Source organism: Dendrobates tinctorius, unplaced genomic scaffold, assembly GCF_039654945.1.
Source record: "Dendrobates tinctorius isolate UK_male_01 unplaced genomic scaffold, ASM3965494v1 ptg000203l, whole genome shotgun sequence".
Classification (NCBI taxonomy): Eukaryota; Metazoa; Chordata; class Amphibia; order Anura; family Dendrobatidae; genus Dendrobates; species Dendrobates tinctorius.
This window is the reverse complement of record NW_027361870.1, coordinates 22248003-22261812: the sequence shown is the minus strand read 5'-3', so window position 1 is coordinate 22261812 and position 13810 is coordinate 22248003. Positions and strand designations below refer to the sequence as shown.

General features: G+C 42.5%; 1 pseudogene; it reads right to left on the bottom strand.

The window, feature by feature from the left end:
- Positions 1 to 799: 799 nt before the first annotated feature.
- LOC141057227 (uncharacterized) lies at positions 800 to 12998 on the bottom strand (annotated as a pseudogene).
- Between the last annotated feature and the right edge of the window lie 812 nt (positions 12999 to 13810).

The window sequence follows — 13810 nt, the reverse complement described above, 5'->3', positions numbered from 1 at the left end:
GAGAGATTTAACCATAAATAAGGTTTTCATTAGCCGAAATGTGTAGGTCTTATTTCTGCACTGCTGGATAATATGTACAATGTCTACAACTGTTTTTAGATGAACAAATAAATGTGGATTCTACTTTCTTCAGTCTACTTGGTCCCGCTGGATTTATCTTGCCTGCAACATAAACACAACACACAACTAAGCTGTAAGAAAGGCATAAATGGTCTGACATCTGAACTTTTCCCTTTCACTCTTAACAATAATGGAAAAGATGTTAAGGTTAGTCATCACTAGGAGAAATGAGAAAAAGTTAATGCAGGTGATACACCTTAGTTACCACTCTGGTCGTGTGGGTCCTCTTCTATTGCCTCTGCTGGTAATGGGATCTCCAGCAGACCCTCTTCTTCCATCTGAATGAGCAGCGTGGTTTCTATCTCAGCGATCACCAGTTCCTCCTCTTCTGGTTCGGCCACCAGATACTCGACTATCTGCTCCATCTTCTGTGCCTCAGGAAGCATGTCTTCCTCCTCGCCCTCATATCCGACAATCTTATTTTTGAAGTCTTCAATGGCATGGCTGTCATACACTTTCCTCTTTCCCCGGGTTTTACCTAGTGAGGCAAGAGGCAGAAGATTCCCATAGTTGGAGGTTAAGGTGGCTGGAAAAAAGGTTACATCCATCGCAACCACGATCTAGGGATGGAGAGTGTCTGCCTGGGCATGGAAAAGGACACCTGCTCAGTATGGGTGGTTGGGGTGGGCAGGGTTTGGACGGAGGTGATGGGGTGATCAGGACAGAAGTGACAGTACTATTACCCTCCTTCTCCTTTTTCTTGTCTTGGGTTTAATGGCTGCTGAGACCACCACAATACCTTGTTTGCTTTGGTCTTGGTTGCTTGGGCCTTTGTCGCTGGGGCCTCAGTTGTCAAGGCCCTGGTCATTGTAGGCTTGGTTTCCAAGACCTTGGCTGCCGTAGCCAAGGTCATTGCCACCAATGATGCCCAGGATCTCTCTCGCATGAGGCAGTCTTTGTACAGATGAGCTGCCAGTACACACAGGTGTTAGGATGTTTTCCTCAGGCAGTCCTTCAAGCTGTGTCCCATCACCCGACAAATCCTGCAGGTGTTCTCCTTGCAGTCCTTCATCTGGTGCCCATTCTTGCCACATCTCCTACCATTCTGTGGCACATCCGGGTAGTAAATAAGACCATAGGAGTTGTCCAAGGAGAATGTTGGTGGCAAGTGTCAAACTCCACCCAAAGTAGTCGACTCCCTGTCAAGTCTAACAGTCACTGAACACTTACCTATCCAGAAACTGCCAGCATTCATGATGTGGGATGGTTACCTAATGACCAAACAGAAGCATCTCAGGAAGGTACAGTGTCTTTATCTGGGATGTGCAGGTTGCACATAGAGACAGTAATTATCCTCTTGTCCCTCCGGATAGTTCAGATCGTGTGAAGACAGAGAAAGGGGAATTTGGTCATCCTGTACTTAGCACTTCACAGAACCTTCTGCAGGCATGCACCATGCAAAGGTGATCAAGAAGATCGCCATCAAGATGGTCTGGATGCTGATGGTAAGCCATCCGTGAACATGTCAAGTACCCTCCCATCCACTTCCTTGAGCTTCAGGGCCATGGTCTGCCTCATCCAGGGCTCCAGCTTTGGAGCTTCCTAGTGAAGCTTCTGGGCTCCCTTCTACTGGCAGGTCGTGGGGGCAGATGCAGTCTCTGGTTGGGCCTCCCTGATGGTCCCTTGCTCCAGGCTCTTCTTTCCGTCCTTCTTCACCAAGTTTGCCATGGTTCCTCCTGCAGGTACTTTTTGAAGCTGGATCTGGAGCTCTTTCCCAGAGGGGACAGAGCTATGTAGATTCATCTGCTGGCTTTTTCTGGACAAATTACCCAAAAGGTCTTTGTCTCGCTGGTTTTCTTCCTCGAAGATCCCTCAGGACAGCCTGATTCTTCTCCAAATCTTCATCTTGATTCTTCCTCCGACCGATATCTGCATTCCTTCTCCAATTTCAGCTGGGCTCCAAAGTTTCTCTCCTTCTGAGTTTGATCATTCTCGTCAAGTGTAAATCGTAGCTCTCTGTTCTGATAAGAACAGATACAACACTTGATCTTAGCCAAAAGGTTGACAAGCTAACTCATTAGGTCACCCAAAATTAAGGCTACCTGGAAATTTGTGGCAGCAACTAGTTTACTGCTTCATCATGATAGAGGATCTTAACATACTTGACCATTTGAAGAGATTTTACAGTGGAAGAGGAAAAGAAAGGACCTAAAGGACTGTCACATTATAATCATTGCAGAAGCAATATTTTCAGTAAGTAAAAAATTAGCTGTAATAATAATTTCAATGGTTTAGGTAAGAAGGCCCAATCAGCTGTGTAATAAAAATATCATGATGATAAGGATCTATTAAGAAACATCCAAATTGATAGACAACTTTTGGCACTGAAGATAAGCCACTTTTGAGATAGCTAAATCCAAATACAAGGTTGTATGGTGGAGTAGTAGTCTTGTATGTTGATTCCACCGACACCAACAAACAGATTTAAAGCTGTGCTTGAAAAAAGCATACAACTGAAATCTTTGAATCTAACACTTTGATTCAGATATTTCAAAGTTGGCTTAGCTTCAGTGCTGAAGGTTACCTATCAGTTTGGATGATTTAGCAACTATAAACATCGACCTAAGGGTACCGTTACACCTAGCGACTCACCAGCGATCCCGACCAGCGATATGACGCGGTCAGGATCGCTGGTGCATCGCTAGGTGGTCGCTAGTGAGCTGCCACACAGGCAGATCTCACCAGCGACATCGCTGGGGACGGGGATCGGTACTTACCTGTTAGATGAGGCGATCCTGCGTCCTCCCGCCCGGCTCCACGCGTCGCTCGTCGTCACAGCAAGAAGCGCCGCAGGAAGTGACCGACGAGGAATGGTCCAGGAGTTTCTCGCGCGATCAGCGATAACCAGCGGGGGAGCCGGTCGGAGGTAAGTATCACATGCAGCGATATCACTAGCAATATCGCTGCAATGTCACAAAATCGGTGACTTTACAGCGATATTGCTAGCGATATCGCAGTGTGTAATGGGGGCTTAAGAGTTGATAACAACACTATTTTCAATGCGGCATCAAAATTTGACCATATAGGGCAATGTTTCCCGAACTCCAGTCCTCATGGCCCCAATATGTTTTCAGGATTTCATTAGTATTGCACAAATGATGGAATTACTATCCAGGTATCAGAAATTGCCACAGGTTCTCTCACCTGTGCAACACTAAGGAAATCCTTAAAAAATTGAGGGATTTCTGTTGAGGGCAGTGAGGACTGGAGTTTGGAAAGATAAGAGATAAGATAAGATAAGATAATCCTTTAATCGTCCCACCATGGGGAAATTCAGAGCATTACAGCAGCAAGGCAGGAACAAGTACAGATACAGATGCATAAAGGCATTACATTGACAGTAGGTAGGTACATATACGAAAAAAAAAATGTAACCGGACTGTCACAACTTTGGATCTATCAGTTCTCTGTTTGGGTCGTTCTCCGTTTTGGACAGTGCTGGTTATACAGCCTAACTGCAGCAGGAAGGAAGGACTTTCGATAGCGCTCCCTCTCACATTTAGGATGAAGTAGCCGGTCACTGACAGTACTGCACATCTTTGTCACGGTCTCATGCATGGGATGGGAATCATTCTGCACCATGTAGCTCACCTTGGCCAGTATCCTCCTGTCGCCTACTTCCTGAACTGGGTCAAGGGGGCATCCCAGGACAGAGCTGGCCCTTCAAATCAGTTTGTCCAGCCTATTCCTGTCCCTGGTTGATATGCCACTACCCCAGCACGCCACACCAAACAGTGATATAGGGAATTGTCACTCTCTTGATGATTACAAGCTACATGCTTGCCCTTATAAAGATAGTAAATTACATAAATGAAATAAGGCTAGATTTGACTGCCAACTCTTTCCATTTGCCATTGTCACAACCCAATAGTGGAATTAGTCTACACAAGATGTGAGATGTGACGTAGTTGGCATTTTGTACATTTTTAAACAAGTTCATTAAATTGTGTTAAACAGCTGCTAATTGCAGGAGCATTAATTATGCTTGAACTGACTCACTATGGAATTCATTTTCTCTTATTAATATTTATTATGCAATGTTTAGGCGTTCCTTAGTGATTGACATTTATTCTATTATGCCATTATGCTTTTGACAAGGTTATACATTTATGACGAACCTTCACGTCACTTGTTTGTGTTGCTGACATGGAAACCACATCAACACTAGTACTTTGGTTATATATTAGAAGGACTTTTACATTTACGATACTGTGTAAAAGAAAATGTATACTCTTTCTTAAGCTCAATCACGATAAAGCAAATTTAAACAATTATGTTGCTAATAGAGATATCAGAAGCTTTTGAAATTCAAATTTGCTATTTTTTGCCAATTTTATTTGCCAAAAATTCAATACACAGAGAATCGATTTGCTGCTAATCACAAGTACTACTTAGTAGAGATGAGTGGATCAGGCAAAATTAGAATTAGCACAGTTTTTCCTGGGAAATTTGATTTGCAGGGAACTTATTCTCTTCAAATTTAATGTTTCTTGTCACGCTTTGGGATCACTCTAGACCTTAAAGCATAACAAGAAATCACTTCTCCGGCCCTCTGCTCCTCAGCGTCAACTATCCTGTACTCATCGTACCTTCATATTGCCAATTTGGCTTGGAACTTCCAGATTTAATGGGGCCCAGGAGAGTTCTGCATATGTACATGCAGGTTTGTGATGCATGCCATGATGTCATGACATTATGAACTTTTGTGCGCTTGCACAGAATTCTCCTGGGTCTTCATCAAGTCATCACTCAGTATGACAGGCCCACGCGGGTGAAGGTGATCTGAAAAAGGAGCGTGGACTTAATGGGTGACACGGAGGAGCCAAAGAGGTGAGTTTAATTTTTTTGCAGTTCAGAAAAATAACACACCTACAGTACATCTGTATTATAAGCTATAAGTAAGAAGCCAATATGTTCAATAGAATCAAGAATACCTATACAAAAAATGAGCAACGCTCCACACACAAATAAAAATATGCATTTTAATTAACAATGAATAAAAACAGTGAAATGAACATGCAAAGTCAGAGATGTAAAATACATTAAATAGGTGGGTAATGGCACCACACTCAAAAAAAAGTAGAACAGACTAACAGAGAACTATATTACATGCAATCTCAACATTGAGGTCAGATACTCAAATGTAGGTATGAGCCTGATGTAATCAACACTATTCATAGTTACAAAGGTTGAAAAAGACCTATGTCCATTAAGTTCAACCTTTTTGCACCACTCTTACATTTTGTAACTAAATTAGCTATAACCTACCTTATTTGTACTGAGGAAATCACCCAGACCTTTTTTAAAAGCTCTTATAGTGTCTTCCATTACTAGCTCTTGTGGTTGGGCATTCCACAGTCTGATTGTTCTAACACTAAAGAACCCTTTCCTATTTAGCTGCCATTTTCGCCATTCTTTCACACCTAATGAGTGCCCCTTAGTATGGTCTTTGGAATGAAAAATCATGTGCCAGTTCTTTGTATTGACTACACATACAGTATATTTATACATTTAACTGAGTTCTCCTCTGTGATGTCTTTTATAAGCTAAATAAGCCCAACTTTTCCAACCTTTAATCACAGGAGAGGCTTTCCATCCCTTGTAATAAGCTAATTGCCTGCCTTTGAACTGACTAACTTCTGGATATCCTTTTTAAAGGGAACCTGTCAGCAGGATTGTGCTCAGTAACCTACAGACACTTTCAGGTTGAGGCAGTTATACTGATAAAAATAATACCTTGGTTGATGAAATCTGTCTTGTGGTTGTTTAATCTTTATTTTCAGTTTTCAGATAATGATATGCTCATGCTTGGGGGTGGCCTGTGGGGGGGCATATTTTGTGGTACTCTGCTTAAATATTCATCCTTATGGCAGGTCAATGATCATTCAGTGACCAAGCCCCCTATTTTACATGCTGCATATCTTATTGTTTGAAAAAAAAAAAAATTACAGTCTCTTGCTTGTCAATTATGTTGTACATTTATAATATACTACATCTGGTAATCCTATTGTAAAGTGGATAGGATGTATAGAAATATCATATCCACTTTGCTTTTCTTTACACAAATTAAACTGACTTGTGATGCGTGTTTTAAATCCACATGTCAGTTTTATGTGCAGCCTTTCCCCATAGAATTGCATTAGATGAGGAAATTCTGCTGGTTAAAAATGCATACAATAAATATTTTTAGTGTGTTTCTGATGTGGAAACTTACGAAAAACTAATGTAAAGCACATGACTGTATCTATAAAGTTTTGTCAAAAGGGGTCTCCTGATTAGATATGCCATTTGCAGGAGTCTGCTTGGTGAAAGCATGGGAACAAAGTTTATCTTGGTAATGTACCAATCTTTATTTCCTTAAGGAAGCCAGAAAAAATTTCCATCATTTGCTTTAATAGGGTCTAAAAGAATAGCTATCCAAAAGTCAACGCTTTGCTTGATGGCAAGAGTACAATTATCATCCCATAAGCAATAAAAAAAACAACTTACAATGTTCACCTGCACACCAAAAGGCCCAGTTGGATTATTTTCGGGACCCCGCCATAAAAGTTGGTCTTCATGGCAAGTGTTGTCATCATCAAAATCAATTTCTCTCTGATTTCTAGCCTTCTGCTCAAACTGTTTTTGGAATATACTTAATATATTCAATGGCTGGCCCTCATCCTTACATGTAACATTTGCATGTAACATTGACTTGAAGGTCCCCAACAGTCAAATCTTAAAGACACACATGCACAAGTTACTTTTCTTCCTCCATCCCATGCATTTATGTGAGTCTTTTACCAAGATAAAAATAAGGGGGATGACATCAGTAAGGCCACAGTTCTCCATATTGACAAATTTAATAGCCTTTTTGAGTGACTTAATTAGGCAACATACATACATTATCTGCTGCCAATAGTAGATTTAAAAGTAAACTAAGCTGTAGTGTGCCTACTGTATAATGAGGAGTAAGTGAAAAAAAAGCAGAATTTGAGGATGATGATAATGACACTGAGGAAATAATACTCAAGGATGTGGCCTGGCTATCAGAAAGAACCAAGATGCCCTCATGTAAGATTCTCCACCAATATAATCACAGCTTTCAGGCTCTATGGAGTCACTATGACCAACAGCATATGTGGCATAACATGCTCCAGAGCTGACTACAGAAGAAGATTTTTGCCTGGAGGATATTTTAGCCACACATAGACACCTATCCAGATAAAATTCTGCTCTTCTGAAGACAAAATTGTCTTGGTTCCCAGGTCATTTTCACCCCACAATTATCATCCTCACTCCTGACTTGGTTGACAGTTGTCTTAGGGCCCCGTCACACATAGCGAGATCGCTGCTGAGTCACAAGTTTTGTGACAGAACAGCGATCTCACCAGCGAGATCGCTGTGTGTGACAGCGATCAGCGACCGGCCCCCCTGCCGGTATCGCTGATTGCTATAGGAAAGCCCTGGACTTTTCTTTGGTCGCTGGTCTCCCGCTGGCAAGCACGCATCGCTGCGTGTGACAGGCGGGAGACCAGCGATCAGCTGGTAGCTAATGTACACATCGGGTATCCAAGGGACATGCATCCCTTAGAAACCCGATATGTACGTTAGTTACCAGCGCGCTGATGCAGGGAGCTGGTAACTAACGTACACATCGGGTATCTAAGGGACGCATGTCCCTTGGATACCTGATGTGTACGTTAGTTACCAGCTCCCTGCATCAGCACGCTGGTAACTAACGAACACAGCGATGCCACGCTCGGCGTCGCTGTGCTGATCGCTGGTGAAGCTGTCTGTTTGACAGCTCACCAGCGATAACATAGCGACTCACCAGCGATCCTGACACGTTGATATCGTTGTCGGGATCGCTGGTGAGTCGTTATGTGTGACGGGGCACTTAAAGTAGGAAAAGTGTTGAGCTCCTTGCCCCTCTCCACATCTAGATTTACTATGGATTAGTGCCATTACCACAGTCAGTGCACCTGGACAAGGCGAGTGATATTTTTTCTTTGCTTTTCCTCATAAAATCCTGACAACGGGTTCTCTTTAATTCCTATACGTCATATCCATGCATTACTTTACTTGCACTGCACAGGTAATGGAGTCAGAATTGCCTATGGACCCACTTGATCAATGGCAGTATTACTGAATTCCAGCTGCATCAATCAAGATCTGATGAAATTGTGAATGTGGCAGTTAAAGGCCATCTATATTAAGTTTTAATTTGAATCACTAAAAGTGAACCTTTCAGCAGGACTGTGCACAGTAACCTACAGAGAGTGTCAGGTCGACGCTGTACAATGATACCTTGGTTGATGAAATCGTCTTGTGATTGTCGTTTAATCCGCATTTGCAGTTCTCGGTTAATGAGATGCTTGTGCTTCGTGGCAGGCTTTTGAGTGGGGCTTTATGTGGTGCTCTGATTACATATGCATCTGTATGGGCTTATGACAGGTCACTGATTCTTCAGTGACCTTGGTTCTATTTTACATAATGCATATAATCGTGTTGATATTACTGCTGATATTATTGATATGTAATATTTTTGATAATACATGTCACGATTCCTCTGCTTAGAGTGTCTGTGACTCACTGATGGACAGCGCTGTCATCCTATCCTGTGTTGGGGCGTGCTGAGCTGTCGGTGCTTTGATTGACAGCTCAGTCAATCTGAGCATGTGCCTCCCCCGGTGGCCATTTTTCTGGAGGCCACATCACAGTAATGGATATGTGGGGGGCTCCGGGCTTTCACAAAATGCCCGACGGAGCCCCCCCGCACCACAGAGCACCGCAGCCATTTTCACCCACAGCGGCGCACATCGGAACACCCCCTCATCCCAGCCTGAGGCCTGTAGCAATGCGCCACTCTTATCTCCTCCAGCAGCAACCCCAAAACCCTGCTCCACCATGGCCGGTAAGGTATATCCGCATTATAAGACACACCCCCATTTTCCCCGTCCAAAAAATACGGCACTTATATTACAGATCAGTGCTCTAAAACAAAACAATGTAGTGAATTTAGCAACAAAAAGAAGAATCCATATTTTCTAATTTCGTATTCTTAAAGTGACAATTTGTTTATAGCGTATAAAGGAAATAATCAACAAGATGACCAAAGTGGAAACCAAATAATTATTGACAGTCAGACCATAGCAATATGTGGAGGTTTCCATACATGCTTGCTGTTTAACTGTCATAAAAGTTTCTCAACAATTGTTAATCCTTTTTCATGGGTCATAAAGATAACACATAAACTTGTTGATTGAATTGATGTGTTATTATTTGAGATGGGCAAACCCGAACAGTAAAGTTCAGGGTTCATACCGAACACCTACTGTTTGGGCATGGACCCCGAAAACAGACATCTAAACATATAGGGGGTGTACATGTAAAAACCAGAACAATCTCACCAATCTGGTAAAAGGTGCAACTTTCAAACAGCCGAATGAACCCTCGTATACGCGATTGGAAAAGAATCCATTAAGCCATTGTTATGCCATTCCAAACAATGCCTTAATGTATGATTAGTAGTGTTGAGCATTCCGATACTGCAAATATCGGGTATTGGCCGATATTCGCGGTATCGGAATTCTAATACTTTTAGCATATCGAATACCGGAATCGGAAGTTCCCATAATGCTATGAGCCGGTTTGATTTGATTCAGCCAATTAGGAATCCTAAGAAGTGTGGGCACATCCTGTTAGGCATGTAGGTATGTTAACTAATGGCATGGCTGTGATTGGCTGCGAGCAGACCACCCTGCTGCTCCTCCCCCAGACACACGATGAACAGTGAGCTATGCAAAGTGAAACTAGTGAGGGAGGAGGAAACGACCAGTTCTCATTTCAATGCCAGAACACACCCCCCTGGACATTTATCTTAGCAGCAAGAGATGATATCTTGGAAACCGTGCAGACTAGCTACAGAAGGTAAATTACTTATTGTCAACATTCTGCAGCCTAGATATGCACTGAGATTATGTGAAAAGCCCAGACAACCTGTTCTGTATTTCTGCCAAGTTGGATCGCCCACCAGGGCTGGTGGGGTACTCAGTACCAGGCCCGTTGGTTTCAATGGGTGATGTCACGGTAGCTGTTACCCGGTCCGTGTCCCTTGGCGTCCATTGTAAAAGGGAAATGTTGAATGTGTGGATGATGATTAAAGTTTATGAGTGAATGATTCGTGATGCCACCTGTGGTGTTCGGCAATGAAGATGTTAAGCCGACGCTGCAGACAGATCCTCTGGGACAGATGGTGTGGTGCAGCTTTGATGTTGTGGCCCTCCACAGGTAGGGCTGTAGTCCCAGGGCAGTGTAGATGGAGAGGTAGTGAAGAGACGCAGATGGTGCAGTGCCAGGCACAGAGATGTAGCAGTGCTGAGTGTGTTGGTGCAGGAATAACTGGAGGACACCAGGGCATGTAGTTCCAAAGCTTTACTCACAGTCTGTTGTGCATACAGGTGCCCTCATCCGTGCCGTGTCCTCCGGGTCAGGGGCTCAGTCAACCTCCAAGCTAGATGAAGCACTCCATTCCAACACTCCGCCAACATGTGCCTTTTCTGAACGTCTCCCTCTATTGCTACACAACCCCTTTAACATAGTCAATATCTTTGCAACGCCGAACGTCTTAAAAAAAATTAATGCCTGCTATTCCATTTGATTGGGTTAAACCTCTATGCCATTAATGTCTCCTCCACCTCCCCCAATACATTCTACATTATTCTTAGCTGTTTTCCTTCATGAATAATTAACCTACAAGGAAAGAAAGGGTTTATTTTAATTCCGATATTTCTGTCCCATTGATTTGCATTGGTTTCCGGTATCGGAATCGGCGCTATCCGATCCTTTTTCAGTATCGGTCCGATCCAATCCGATCCGATATTTCCCGATATTGGAAAGTATCGCTCAACACTAATGATTAGACAAATACAATAAGGACACCAGTGGTACTGATTTATTTATGGATATATGTTATGTCTAATTTGCATTTCTATTGCAACACTTTTTGCCAGTGTTAGAGTACCGTCACATTTAGCGATGCACCAGCGATCCCGACAACTATACGACCTGGTAAGGATCGCTGGTGCATCGCTAAATGATCGCTAGTGAGCTGCCAAACAGGCAGATCTAACCAGCGATGCAGCAGCGGTCGGCAGTCGCTACTTACCTGTCAGATGCGGCGATGAAGACGTCCCCCCGCCCGCGTCCACGCGTCGCTCATCGGCGCCAGCAGGAAGCGGCCGACGAGAAACGGCCCAGGACGTTCTCGCGCGATCAGCGATAGTCAGTGGGGGAGCCAGTCGGAGGTAAGTATCTCATATAGTGATATCGCTAGCAATATCGCTGCTGCATCACAAAATTGGTGACGCTTAAGCGAGATCGCTGGTAGTCTCTTTATCAATAATCAGTTCCCTGTTTAGTCAAAATATGTTATTTATTGTGGAGATTTGATTCTATTTGTTGTGTTGCACTATTTTAAAATTATGAATTAAATGTTAAGTTTTAAGTTCCCCATCTCATGCTGGTTATCCACAGTGAAGATCAGATGATGTTACATTTGCTTTCTTAGAGAACACAGATGTAAAATAGGAATTTAAAAGTTCGGCCTTCTCAACATCATTTTTGACCACTTCAGCCTTTGCATTCTGTAAAAATCCTATAGCATCTTAGACTTATCTTCTGCTTTTTTCAATATCGCCAAAATCCTTTTTTACTGCTTTTTATCTCAGTTGCAAACCTCACTTCATTACTGACTTTAGCTCTTCTGAAGCTCGCCCTGAAGCATTGTATTTTCTTTAGATATTCCCCCCTCTTTCTATTTAATATACATTTCTTGTTTTTTTTTAACAAGGGATTAAGTTCTGCGTTCTTCCATTCTGGTCTCTTTAAATGCATCCCATTCTCCCTCATTTTAGGATTGTTACCGATTTTGCAGTGAGAATTTCAATTAGCAAAATCTCTCATCCTTCTTGGACATTTTTGTCCTTTAGAACATCAAGCCATTGGACCTTTCCTACCCTCCTTCTGAGTCCATTACTTCTTTTTTACATTTTTTACATTTTTTTTACCTGTTAGATCAGATTGAGGCTATGTGCCAACGTATGCAGAAAATTTCTGCATGAAAACAGGACTCCTTCCCAGAAAACGAGCGTTTTTTGCATGTTTTCCGCTCAAAAAAAATGTGCGTTTTTATGCATTTTTTTCCACGCGTTCCCAGTCTCATAGAAAATAGCTAGAAACGCGGATTGTTCCACAAAATCAATGAGCATGCTGCGTTTTTTACCGTGGTGTTTTTTTCGCAGAAAAAAAATGCATCAATATGCACAAAAAGTGCAGAATGCATTGAAATGAATGGGATGCTTCTTTTAAGCGAATTTTAAGCGTTTTTGCCGGTAAAAACGCTTAAAAACGCTAAATAAATGCTTACGTGTGCACACAGCCTAACTCATGCCTAATGGAGATTTTTCTCTTCGTCTGATCAATAGGTAGAAATAAAATGTAAAGATGTACTCCTTCCCCATTTTTTCATCCTTCTTGTCTTCCTTGGTTGAATCTAATGGACATTGTCATTTTTAACCCTATTCTGGAATTGTCATTACTACAGTCTCAGGATTGTTAAAGGGAAACTGTCACCAGTTTTGGCCGATATGAGATATGGCCACCGCCTTTTAGGGCTGATATACAGCATTCTATAATGCTGTATATCTGCCCCCAACCCAACCTGGAAGAACTTAAAAGTAACTGTTATTATACTCACCTGCGGGGCAGTCTGGACCGAGGGGTGATGCTCTTCTTGGTTCGACTCCTTCCATCTTGATGCAATGTCGTCCTCCTGCTTGCCCGGTGTTGATGGCGCATCCTTGCATCATCCACACAGTCTCGTTGGCATCACGCATATTTATGCAGTGTGCAGGCGATGGAAATGGTCAAAGAACCCCGAAGCCTACACACTGCAGTACTTTGCTCTGTCCTCAACAGGGCAGAGAAGTATGCCTGTGCAGGAGCGCAATTCCGAGCAGACGATGGGACACACCGGACCAAGAAGAGTGACACCCCTCGGACCGGACCGCCCCGCAGGTGAAAATAAAAATTATATTTCTTCTCTTACAGGTCGGGTTGGGGGCAGATATACAGCCCCGAAATGTGATGGCTGCATCTCAAATTGGACAAAACTGGTGACAGGTTCCCTTTAAGGTACAACAAATTTTATTGCTGTGGCACATTGTTACCATATGTGGTAATGCTATAAAAATTGATTACACTTTTATCAAACCTCATGAATTTAAAATTATAGTTTATCCCTGTGAATTTAGTCATCTTGTACAATTTACATGTTTGTTTCAGTGAGCAGTGTGGTATACAAGAAAGACAAACATTTTCTGGCATAAAAATCCTTGAAGTGTCACAAAATCTTTATGCAACTTAAAGTTGTTCAAAAATGTTTCAACTTTTGTTGCTGTTTTTTTTTTACCCAGTCCTAAGCAGCTTCACCGAAGTGAACAGAGCTATGGCGGGAAAAAGAATGGCCAAACCCCATCTGTATAATTCATCATATTCTGCGATAGTGACATGTTGAGTACCAGACAGGATGTAAGTTTATTTATATAGACTCATTTCCAGATTGCTGTGATATTTGTTTCATTTTTGGGATACCCTTCTAGCAATCCTATAGGGTCTATTATGCAGGCACATGCATAAATACCTTTAT